Here is a 12176-nt window from a genome sequence, read left to right as displayed (position 1 = left end):
TACTGTATGATTTCATTATATGTGGAATCCAAAAAGCAAAATAAATGAATAAACATAACAAAACAGAAACAGAGTAATAGGTACAGAGGACAAACAGGTGGTTGCCAGAGGAGAGGGGAATACAAGGAGGAAGCAAATGGGTGATGGAGATTAACAGGCACAAACTTCCCATTGCAAAATAAGTAAGTCACAGGTATGAAATGTACAGTATGTGTAATATAGTCAATAAACATGCAATATTTTTCTTTGGTGACATAGTGCAACTAGCCTTCTGTGGTGACCATTTTTAAATGTATAAAAATATCAAAATAGACTATTTTGTAACAAAAATTAATATAGTGTTGTAGATCAACTGTATTTTAAAAACAAACAAACTCATAGAAAAAGAAATTATATTTCTAGTTACCAGATATACGGGGTGGGAAAGGAGGAATTAGATAAAGACAGTCAAAGAAATAAAGATAAATAAATCTTAGGTATATAGTGTACAACATGATAAATATAATTAACACTGTTGTATGTTATGTATGAGAGTTGTTAGAGTAAATCCTAAGAATTCTCATCACAAAAAATTTTTTTTTATATTTCTTTAATTTTGTATCTATATGAGATGATCAATGTTCACTAAACATATTGTGGTAAAAAAATATTGTGGTAATCATTTCATGATATATCTAATTGAATCATGCTGTACACCTTAAACATATTTCATGTATGTCAATCATATCTCAGTAAAACTGGAAGCAAAAAGTACTACATATGTAAAAGTAAATCTGTTGTTCAGTATGGCCACTTTCTTTTTTGATGAAGTATAGTTGCATTACAATGTTGTGTTTGCTTCAGATGTATAGCAAAGTGATTGTTATACATATATAGGAATAGGTGTTATATACATATATGTTAAGCTGTATGTTATATGTTATACATATATAGTATGGGGGTTCCTTACAAAACTAAAAATAGAGCTACCACATGATCTACACTGCTGGGTGTATATAAAAATAGATAGATAGATATGAAAGAAAACGCTAATTTGAAAATCTACATGCATCCCAACATTCATAGCAGCATTATTTACAATGCTCCCCGCCTTGAGTTGCCTTTTGGCAACCATAAGTTTGCTTTCTATGTCTATGAGTTTGTTTCTATTTTGTGTATAGATTCATTTGTGTTGGTTTTTAGATTCCACATATAAATGACGTTATATAGTACTTGTTTTTGACTTTCATTCGTATGATATTCTCTAGGTCCATCCACATTGCCGCAAATGGCAATATTTCATTCTTTTTATGACTGAGTAACATTTCATGTCTATGTATACCACATCTTCTTTATCCATGCATCTGTTGGACACTCAGATGTCTTTCATATCTTGCCCATTATAAATAATGCTGCTATGAACATTGGGATGCATGCATCTTTTCGAATTAGTTTTTTCTTTTGTCATATATATATATATATATATATACATACATATCTGCTTCCTTTGCTGAAGATGAATTGACCATAGGTATGGGTTCTGACCAGACCTCATCTCCACATCCTCCTACCCATTTGTTCTTTAGATCTTTAGTTTTGAAAAGCCTTTCCTGCGAGTATTCAGGTTGCTCTCAGAGATAGTTGCTCTATAAGTAGTTAAAATTTTGGAGTGCTCAAACGAGGAAGTATGCTCAGAATCTTCCCACTCTGCCATCTTGATCCTGTCTCCTGTTTCATGTGTTAGTACACAGTGCCCACGGTTAGGAGGAGACTAGGGTAGGTCTTGAGCTGGAATTAGGGGGCATCTGAAGCTCTGTACTTCGGGAGTGGCTTTTCTGTAAGCTTGAAAATGTTCTTTTAAAAAAGTAAATATGCACCTGGTTATGTATGTTCATAAAAAAATTATGGTGGCTGAGACAGTGAATGCGAATATAATCATATTGCAGAATTTGTTAGAAGATTTGGTGAAGATCTCAGGTGACTTGAGCTTGAATAACTCATTTTATATATATGTACGTATATATACACATATACATAAAGAGAGAGAGACAGAGAGAAGGAGAAAATTACAAAATTCTCCTCAAGATAATCAAATATGACAAGTGAAATGTTGAAGATAGGCCAAGCACAAGAGAATCTCAATAATAGTGTCTGAGTATAACCTTGGAATCATGCAGGTATGACCGTTGACTTCTACACCTATCATGTGTAATTAGGCACAAAATCCCATCCATGCTTTCTCAGTTTGCCTCTCCTCTTGAGTCTCACTGCCATCTCCTCTTCAAATTTCAGGTGGACTAAAGCCTTTGAGCTCAGTGGTTCACAACACTTGTGGCAGAATTGAATCGTTGATTCAGTGATGTGCCCACACAACAGTATTTTTAAAGTTCCCAAGGTAATTCCAGTGTGCATCTGGAGTTGAGAAACAATGTTTTAATTAAATTCTCTATCTCTAGTCTCTCTTCTTAACCCTTCTTTAACAATACTGATATGTCTTTGTAGTGGGCAGATTTTTAAGTACAATTATTCTGTTTAAAACACTTCTATTAGCTTTCCATAGCCAGAAAAATTCCAGATTCCTTAGAATTGCATTTAAAGTCCTTCAAGCCTCTGAATATAATCAACATTTTTAGTTTCATACGTCCTCATACACGGTCTTAAGTTCAATGAGACTAGAGCATTCATCATTGCTGAAACATGCCATTTATTTTCATGCCTAGCCTGTACCATTGATTCTCACACTTTGGTGAGCATAAGTAGAGTATGGGAAAGAGCTTATGAAAAATAAACATTTCAAAGGAAAAAAGTTAAAGTGCACATTTCAACAAAACAGAAACAGTCTCATACATAGAAATAATTGGTGGTTGCCAGAGAGGAGGGGGAGCCTGGTGGGCTGCCGTCTATGGGGTCGCACAGATTCAGACACGACTGAAGCGACTTAGCAGCAGCAGCAGCAGCAGAGAGGAGGGGTTCAGGGGAAGGGAGAAAATAGGCGAAGGAGATTGAGGTACACACTTCCAATCATAAGATAAATGTCACAAGGATACAATGTACAGCATAGGGAATAAAGTCAATAATATTGGCAATTTTGTGTGGTGACAGATGGTAACTGGATTTACTGTGGTGATTATTTGATAATGATAAAAATATTGAATCACTATGTTGTACACCTGAAACTAATATAATATTGTAAGTCAAGAATAACTTAATAATGAAAAATGGCAAAAATTCAATGAAATAATATAAAACTGGGATACAACTTGGGACATCTGATCTCATCCTGATTTAATAAAGTATTTGTGTTCTGTTTTTAAAAATTAAATAATGAAAATACAAATGTACATTTCAAGTCAACGTACTGCATTATGACCCAAAATAGTCCAAAGGATCTTCCTGGTACAGAACAACCAAATATTTGATATAACAGGTTTCTATACATCGCTGAAGTCACAGGAAGTAAGGGAAATGCTAAAGGCATCCCCTACAGCGGGGCAGTATCTGTTTGCTGAACTTTATTCCGTGACCCCTATCTTGGTTCTCCGCTTTTCCTCATTAAGTTGTTCTCAACATCTGTGAGTCTGTTTCATTTCTGTTTCTGTTTCATTAGTTAGTTTTATATTTTAGATTCTACATATAAGTGATATCGTATAGTATTTGTCTTTTCTGTCTGACTTATTTTACTTAACATAATACTCTCAAGTCTGTCCGTGTTGTTGCAAATGGCAAAATTTCATTCTTTGCCATGGCTGAGTGGTATTTCATTTTTTATATGTACCACATTTTCTTAATCCAGTAATCTGTTGATGGACACTGGGGTTGCTTCCATGTCTTGCCTATTGTAAATAGTGTTGCTATGAACACTGGGGAGAGCATATCTTTTTAAATATGTGTTTTCGTCTTTTCCAGATATATACCCAGAAGTAAAATTGCTGGATCACATGATAGTTCTATTCTTAGTATTTAAGAAGGCTTCATACTGTTTTCCATAGTAAATACACCAATTTGCATCCCCACCAACAGTGTAGAAGGGTTCCCTTTTCTCCATATCCTCGCCAACATTTTTTTGTGTTGTTTTTAATGATAGCCTCTCTCACAGGTGCAAGGTGCTTATCTCATTGTGGTTTTAATTTGCATTTTTTCTGATGATAATGATGTTGAGCGTCTTTTCATGTGCCCATTGGCCATCTGCATGCCTTCTTTGGAAAAAAAATGTCTATTCAGGTCTTCTTGCCATTTTTAATCAGTATTGTTTGTTTTTTTTTTATATTGAGTTATATGAGCTGTTTTTATGTTTTGAATATTAACATCTTATGGGCCATGTCATTTGCAAATATTTTCCCCCATTTAGTAGGTCATCTTTTTATCTTATTGATGGTTTCCTTAGCTGTGCAAAAGGTTTAAGTTTAATTAGTACCCATTTGTTTATTTTTGCTTTTATTTATTTTACCTTGAGATACTGATTTAAGAAAAATATTGCTACAATTTATATGAGTGTTCTGCCTATGTTCTCTTTTAGGTGTTTTTAATGATCTCAGGTCTTACATTTTTAATGATCTCAGGTCTTACACTACACTTACCTAGAGCCAGACATCCTGTTATGCAAAGTCAAGTGGGCCTTAGGAAGCATCACTATGAACAAACCTAGTGGAGGTGATGGAATTCCAGTTGAGCTATTTCAATCCTAAAAGATGATGCTGTGAAAGTGCTGCACTCAATATGCCAGCAAATGTGGAAAACTCAGCAGTGGCCACAGGACTGGAAAAGGTCAGTTTTCATTCCAATCCCAAAGAAAGGCAATGCCAAAGAATGCTCAAACTACTGCACAATTGTACTCATCTCACATGCTAGAAAGTAATGCTCAAAATTCTCCAAGCCAGGCTTCAACAGTACATGAACCATGAACTTCCAGATGTATAAGCTGGATTTAGAAAAGGCAGAGGAACAAGAGATCAAAAGGCCAACGTCGTTGGATCATCAAAAATGCAAGAGGGTTCCAGAAAACATCTCTTTCTGCTTTATTGACTATGCAAAAGCCTTTGACTGTGTGGATCACAACAAACTGTGAAATATTCTGAAAGAGATGGGAATACCAGACCACCGGACCTGCCTCTTGAGAAATCTGTATGCTGGTCAAGAAGCAACAGTTAGAACTGGACATGGAACAACAGACTGGCTCCAAATAATGAAAGAAATATGTCAAGGCTGTATATTGTCACCCTGCTTATTTAACTTATATGCACAGTACATCATGAGAAATGCTGGACTGAATGAAGCATAAACTGAAATCAAGATTGCCGGGAGAAATATCAATAACCTCAGATATGCAGATGACACCACCCTTATGGCAGAAAGCAAAGAATGATTAAAGAGCCTCCCTGATGAAAGTGAAAGAGGAGAGTGAAAAAGTTGGCTTAAAGCTCAACATTCAGAAAACGAAGATCATGGCATCCGGTCCCATCCCTTCATGGGAAATAGATGGGGAAACAGTGGAAACAGTGAGAGACTTTATTATGGGGGGCTCCAAAATCACTGCAGATGGTGACTGTAGCTGTGAAATTAAAAGATGCTTGCTCCTTGGAAGAAAGGTTATGACAAACCTAGACAGCTTATTGAAAAGCAGAGACACTACTTTGCCAACAAAGGTCTGTCTAGTCAAAGCTGTGGTTTTTCCAGTACTCATATATGGATATGAGAGGTGGACTATAAAGAAAGCTGAGCACTGAAGAATTGATGCTTTTGAACTGTGGTGTTGGAGAAGACTCTTGAGAGTCCCTTGGACAGCAAGGAAATCCAACCAGCCCATCCTAAAGGAAATCGGTACTGAATATTCATTGGAAGGACTGATGCCGAAGCTGAAACTCCAATATTTTGACCACCTGATGCAAAGAATTGACTCATTTGAAAAGACCCTGATGCTGGGAAAGATTGAAAGTGGGAGAAGAAGGGGACAACAGAGGATGAGATGGCTGGATGGCATCACTGACTCAGTGGCCATGAGTTTGAGTAAACTCTGGGAGTAGATGATGGACAGGGAGGCCTTGTGTGCTGCAGTCTGTGGGGTCGCAAAGAGTCTGACACAACTGCACGACTGACGTGAACTGAACCGAATGATGTCAGGTCTTACAATTAGATGTTTAGTACTCCAGACCTCACTCAAAGTTGGCAGCCTTTTGTGTCATCCAGTATATAGACCAGAGGATTATTCCAATATATAGAGAGAGAATTTATTGCCTGCAGAACCAAAGAACCAAAGTAGGTGATTTAATTTTTGTTAAGGGGGACAAGATTAAGGAATTTTTCTTCTTGGAGGGGAGCTGTGGCTTTCTCCTGGCTACTGTTTACCTGAAATCTTCACTGGCATAGTCCCTGAGTCTTCTTGGTGTTTATATCTCACCCTCTGGAACATAAGTGTCGCACCAAAGTCTCTTGTTATTAGCCATCTCTTGTTTGTCTGGACCAGTCAGCATGATGTGTTGACATAATTTTTCAACCAGATGTTCTGTGAGATGTCAATGCAGTCCAGATATTTTTTGGCAATATGATGACAGTGGGTTAGAGAATTAATATAGCACTGAGTCAATACTGTAAATTAATATTTTTGTCCATAACATGTGAATGCAAACTGTATATGATTTTCCTTGCAAATTAGAAGAGCAAAAGATGCATTTACTAAATTTTTAACCACATACCGTATGTCTGAGGCATTGTTCATCTGTTCTGACAATGATACCAACTCCAGCACAGTATCTGAAATCATCTGCAGTCATTCTCCAGCATCCATCCAGTCACCATAAGACCAACCTGACTAACTAAATAGGTACTGATAGGGGCAACCACACCTGCATCCCTTAGGTCTTTAAATATTGTATTAATCTCCACCATCTATCATAAAGTATTATACCATTTTTAATTTACTATCTTGATGGGGAGGACTGGAGGGCATGGAATGTTTCAGAGGTTTTCACTTGGACTTCTCTGCTTCTACAGCACTTGCCCCAAAGGCCAAAGAACAAATATGGTGATTACTCCAACTGCAAGTATATCAATTCAAATTATACATTCAGACACTCAGAAAATGAGTACTGGATGGATCCACAATCATAGTGGAGACACTCTGCTGCTACTGCTAAGTCACTTCAGTTGTGTCCGACTCTGTGTGACCCCAGAGACAGCAGCCACCAGGCTCCCCCACCCCTGGGATTCTCCAGGCAAGAACACTGGAGTGGGATGCCATTTCCTTCTCCAATGCAGGAAAGTGAAAAGTGAAAGTGAAGTCACTCAGTCGTGTCCGACTCTTCACGACCCCATGGACTGCAGCCTACCAGGCTCCTCCATCCATGGGATTTTCCAGGCAAGAGTACTGGAGTGGGGTGCCATTGCCTTCTGAGCTGGCCTCTAAGCCAGGATTCCATTTATTACATACTTCCCTTAAGTCTCCATTCTAAAAGGGGAATGTTGATGAAAACTTAAATTTCCACATACAGATGTCAACACAAACTCTGGGTCTAATATTCCTCAAAATTAGAAGAGGTCTGCTTGTCCCCCTTTCTCTGTATAGTCATTTATGCACATTGCTAGAATTCCTTCCTCAGTGGAAGACAACAGAATCTAGTTTCTACAATGTATCAGCCACAATATGAAACATATTTTTTAAAATAGTAGATATTTTTTTGCAACTTTAATGCCTGTTTTATTAGAGATATTTGTGATTGTATCTTTTTATTGAGTTATAGTTAACATACAATATGTTAGTTCCAGGTGTCCAACTTAGTGATTCAATACTTTTAGATATAATGCAGTGAATACCTCAATAAGACCAGTTACCATCCATCACCATACAAAGTTTTTACAATATTATTGACTGTATTCCCTCTACATGAACTGCATCACTGAGACTTATTTTATAGCTAAAGGTTGGTGTCTCTTAATCTCCATCTATTTAAGTAGGTATTTTTTAAATGGTCAAAGTGAATGACGAAACTAGTCAATAGAAAAGTGTTAGTTGCTCAATTGTGTCCAACCCTTTGCAACCCCATGGACTGTAGCCTGCCAGGCTCCTCTGTCTAAGGAATTCTTCAGGCAAGAATACTGGAGTGAGTAGCCATTTTCTTCTCCAAGGAATCTTCCCAACCTATAGATTGAACCTGGATCTCCTGCATTGTAGGTGGATTCTTTACCATCTGAGCCACCAGGGAAGCCCAGTCAATAGAACCAGAGTACAAAATGAATCAAACACTGGAATCAGTAAACAATGATTTTGAAGCAGCTATTGTTAATCAGTCCACGAATTTAAAGGAAAATTTGGTTATAAGTGAACGGATGGAGAATCTCAGCTGAAAAATAGAAACTATGAGAAATGAGAATTCCAAAACTGAACAGTACAGTCTGAAATTAAAAATCCCCTGTGTGGAGTCAAAGATTGTAGGTGGCAAAAGAGAATTTTACTGAACTTTAAGACAAAGCAATAGTAATTATTTCCATCTTAATTGGTGTTTGTGTCCTAAAAGATATTTTTTCTCTGTCATGTAAGCTTTGAAGCCAACAGAGTATTGAAAAAAACACAGAAGCAGTTATTTTACACATGCCTACATAAACACACACACATACAAACATACACTCAAAGAGTCAAAATATATGTTTTATTATTAAAATTAAAACTTAGGTCTGTTGAGTTCATTCATTTCTGTTTATTTTTTCTAAATAAGAGTATCTTAGGATATATATATATATAGCTATAGTTATGGCTGATACACATTGTTGTATGGCAGGAACTAACAGAACATTATAAAGTAATTATCCCCCAGTTTTAAATAAAATAACATCTTATAATGTAAAAAATGTTTTTTCAATGTATCAATAGGTAAAATGCACACAAAAATGCAGAAAATACAGATAAGTAAAAATCAGAAAATATGTATCACCAAGAGACCAAGACAATTAGCATATTACGTTTTAATAGACTTATTTCTATTATTTCTATTTTTGCCTAAGCAAATATAAACATATTATTTTTTACTAAACTAGATCTTTATGTAAATAATGTTATTGGCTGCTTTTTCTTTCTTTCATTTCTTTTTTATTGACTGTGACAAGCAGGATGCTAGTACTCTGACCAGGGATCTAACCCATGCCCTCTTTCATTAGGAGTGCAGAGTCTTAACCACTGGACCACCAGGGAAGTCCCAACTGCTTTTTCATTTAACATTTTTTTCATGATCATTTTCCTATTTCATTAAGCATTCTTTTAAAATATAATTTTATTTGCTTTTGTATCTGTATCATAAATTACAAATCTGTTCCTCTATGGTTGAACAATGAGTTGATTTCATTTTTCAATATTGCAAATATCATTGTAGTAGATTTCATTGCACACAAATGTGCCTGAATTCCTTCTTATTTAGAAAACCTAGAATTGAAATTATTTATATAACTGTACTAGTTTGCTAGGACTACTACAACAAAATAACACAAATTGGGTTTCTTAAACAGCAGTATTATCTCACAGTTTGGGAGGCCAGAAGTCTGATATCCAAGAGTCAGCAGGACTGATCCTTTTGAGGGCCACAAGAGAAGGATCTCTTCTGGGTCTCTTGCCTTGGATTATTAATGGATGGCCGTATCCTCCCTGTGTCTTCAGATTGTCTTCTCCCTGTAAGTGTCTGTGTCCAAATTTCTTCTTCTTATAAAGACATCAGTCATATTGGATTAGGACACACCTTAATTACCTCATATTAATTCAACCCTCTTTTAAAATCTTACCTCCAAATACAGTCACATTCTGAGGTACTAAAAGTTAGAACATCAACTTCTGAATTTTTTGAGAATATAAAACTTCCTCTGTAACAAACGGCACTGAACACTTTTAAAGATATGAATATTTTTAATCAAACAGGCCACAATAAATTGCATTTCTATCCAGACTCAGGATAATCTTTTCCAAGAGCATATGGAGGACTTATATACAGCAAAAGTTACTCCTATAGTATTTCCCTCCAAAGGTATACATGGAAAGTAATTCCATTTGAAATTGGAGAAGATACCTGTATCAGGCAGCATCTCAATGTTTGAAGCATATTGAAAATTAATTTATCATACATGTAATTTAGTAAGAGCTCCTGCAGAAATACCACCTGGATTATTTCTCTGTTCTGAGGGACATGGATTTTAATCACATTATCCAAAAGTTTAATATTAGTTTGTCTTATATTACATATGTATACAATATACTTTATCACTATGTTATAGATTTTTTTACAGATGAGACATTTTAGATGAACTTCAAATGTTTCTTCTGCCATATTTTGAAATGCTACTTGCAATCAGGCAATAAACTGAAAGGCAACTAAAGAAGTCCAACACAGCTGCTGGAATAATCTTACATAAATGTTGTTTGGATAACATCATTCCCTCTCTTAAAAAACTACAGGGGCTTTCAACTTCTTTTTGTTCCAAATATGAACTTCTAAATATTTGCTACAAGGTTTAGAAAAATTCAAAACCACCTACCAAGACAAGAGTTTTCTTTGTCTGATGATTCACAATCAGTTTCTATTCTATCAAACAACAGCTACTTAACTTCCAGGGCATGTGTATCTCATTCTCATGGTTGACTTTCAGCTCAGCTATTGTTACCAACCAAAATTTCTTTTCCATAAGCTCACAATCTTTCTTTCCATTAAAATTTTTTTTATAAAATTTGTCTACACCACAATGTCTTTTTTCTAAAAGAGCAAAAATACAGCAAAACAAACAAGCAAAATGTTTCATCAAGGTACTCCAGGGGCTTCCATGGTGGCCCAGTGGTAAGCAGTTACCTGCCAATGCAGGAGATACGGATTCCATCCCTGGTTTGGGAAGATCCCACATGCCATAGGGCAACTAATTTTGTGTGCCACAACTACTGAGCCTGTGCTTCAGAGCCCAGGAGCCACAACTAATGAGCCCTCCTGCCACAACTACTGAAGTCTATGCACCCTAGAGATGTGCTCTGCAAAAAGAGAAGCCATGATAAGAAGAAGCCCACTGACAGCAACAAAGAGTGGGCCCTGCTCCCATAACTGGAGAAAGCCTGTGCAGCAGCGAAGACTGAGCAGAGCCAAACTAAACAAATAAATAAAACACTTTTAAAAATTAAAAACAAAAAAGATAGTCCCAACAAATTCTAGGGACTCTCAAGAGTCTTCTCCAACACCACAGTTCAAAAGCATCAATTCTTCAGTGCTCAGCTTTCCTTATAGTCCAACTCTCATATGCATACATGACTACTGGAAAAACCATAGCTTGGACTAGATAGACCTTTGTTGGAAAAGTAATGTCTCTGCTTTTTAGTATACTGTCTAGGTTGATCATAACTTTTCTTCCAAGGAGCAAGCGTTTTTTAATTTCATGGCTGCAGTTACCATCTGCAGTGATTTTGGAGTCCCAAAATATAAAGTCTGTCACTGTTTCCCCATATATTTGCTAAGAAGTGATGGGACCAGATGCCATGATCTTCGTTTTCTGAATGTTGAGTTTTAAGCCAACTTTTTCACTCTCCTCTTTCACTTTCATTAGGAGGCTCTTTAGTCCTTCTTTGCATTCTGCCATAAGGGTGGTGTCTGCATATCAGAGGTTATTGATATTTCTCCCGGCAATCTTGATTCCAGCTTGTACTTCATCCAGTCCAGCATTTCTCATGATGTACTCTGCATATAGTACTGTTAGGTATATTTAAAGGCCAGCAAGTAGAAGCATTTGCCCAGGTCTCATCTGCCTTTTCAAAATGATAATCCTTCTTAAAGTCAATATGCTGCATAGCTTGCTTTTATAAATTTTTGAAGCATTTTCTAGTTTTCAAACTGTTTTATATAACTGAAATTATTATGGTATACCCACCAAATGTAGTTCAAGATTTCTACATTTTTAATGACAAAATATTGCATGTTATTCTCAAACACTGTGGCTGGAGGATAAATTTGTGTAACATTTTTGAGAGAAATTTTATATTGAACAAATAATTATAAATTTATACTTCAGTGAAACGGGGTTCCATTGGATATGGTAGATATACAATACAGTCATATATGTTTATGATATTAGTAGCACCATTATCTGGAGAAGGCAATGGCACCCCACTCCAGTACTCTTGCCTGGAAAATCCCATGGACGGAGGATCCTGGTAGGCTGCAGTCCATGGGGTCGTGAAGAGTCGGACATGA

This window comes from Bos taurus, chromosome 21 (genome assembly GCF_002263795.3).
Source record: "Bos taurus isolate L1 Dominette 01449 registration number 42190680 breed Hereford chromosome 21, ARS-UCD2.0, whole genome shotgun sequence".
Taxonomy (NCBI): Eukaryota; Metazoa; Chordata; class Mammalia; order Artiodactyla; family Bovidae; genus Bos; species Bos taurus.
This window is presented reverse-complemented; position numbering follows the sequence as displayed.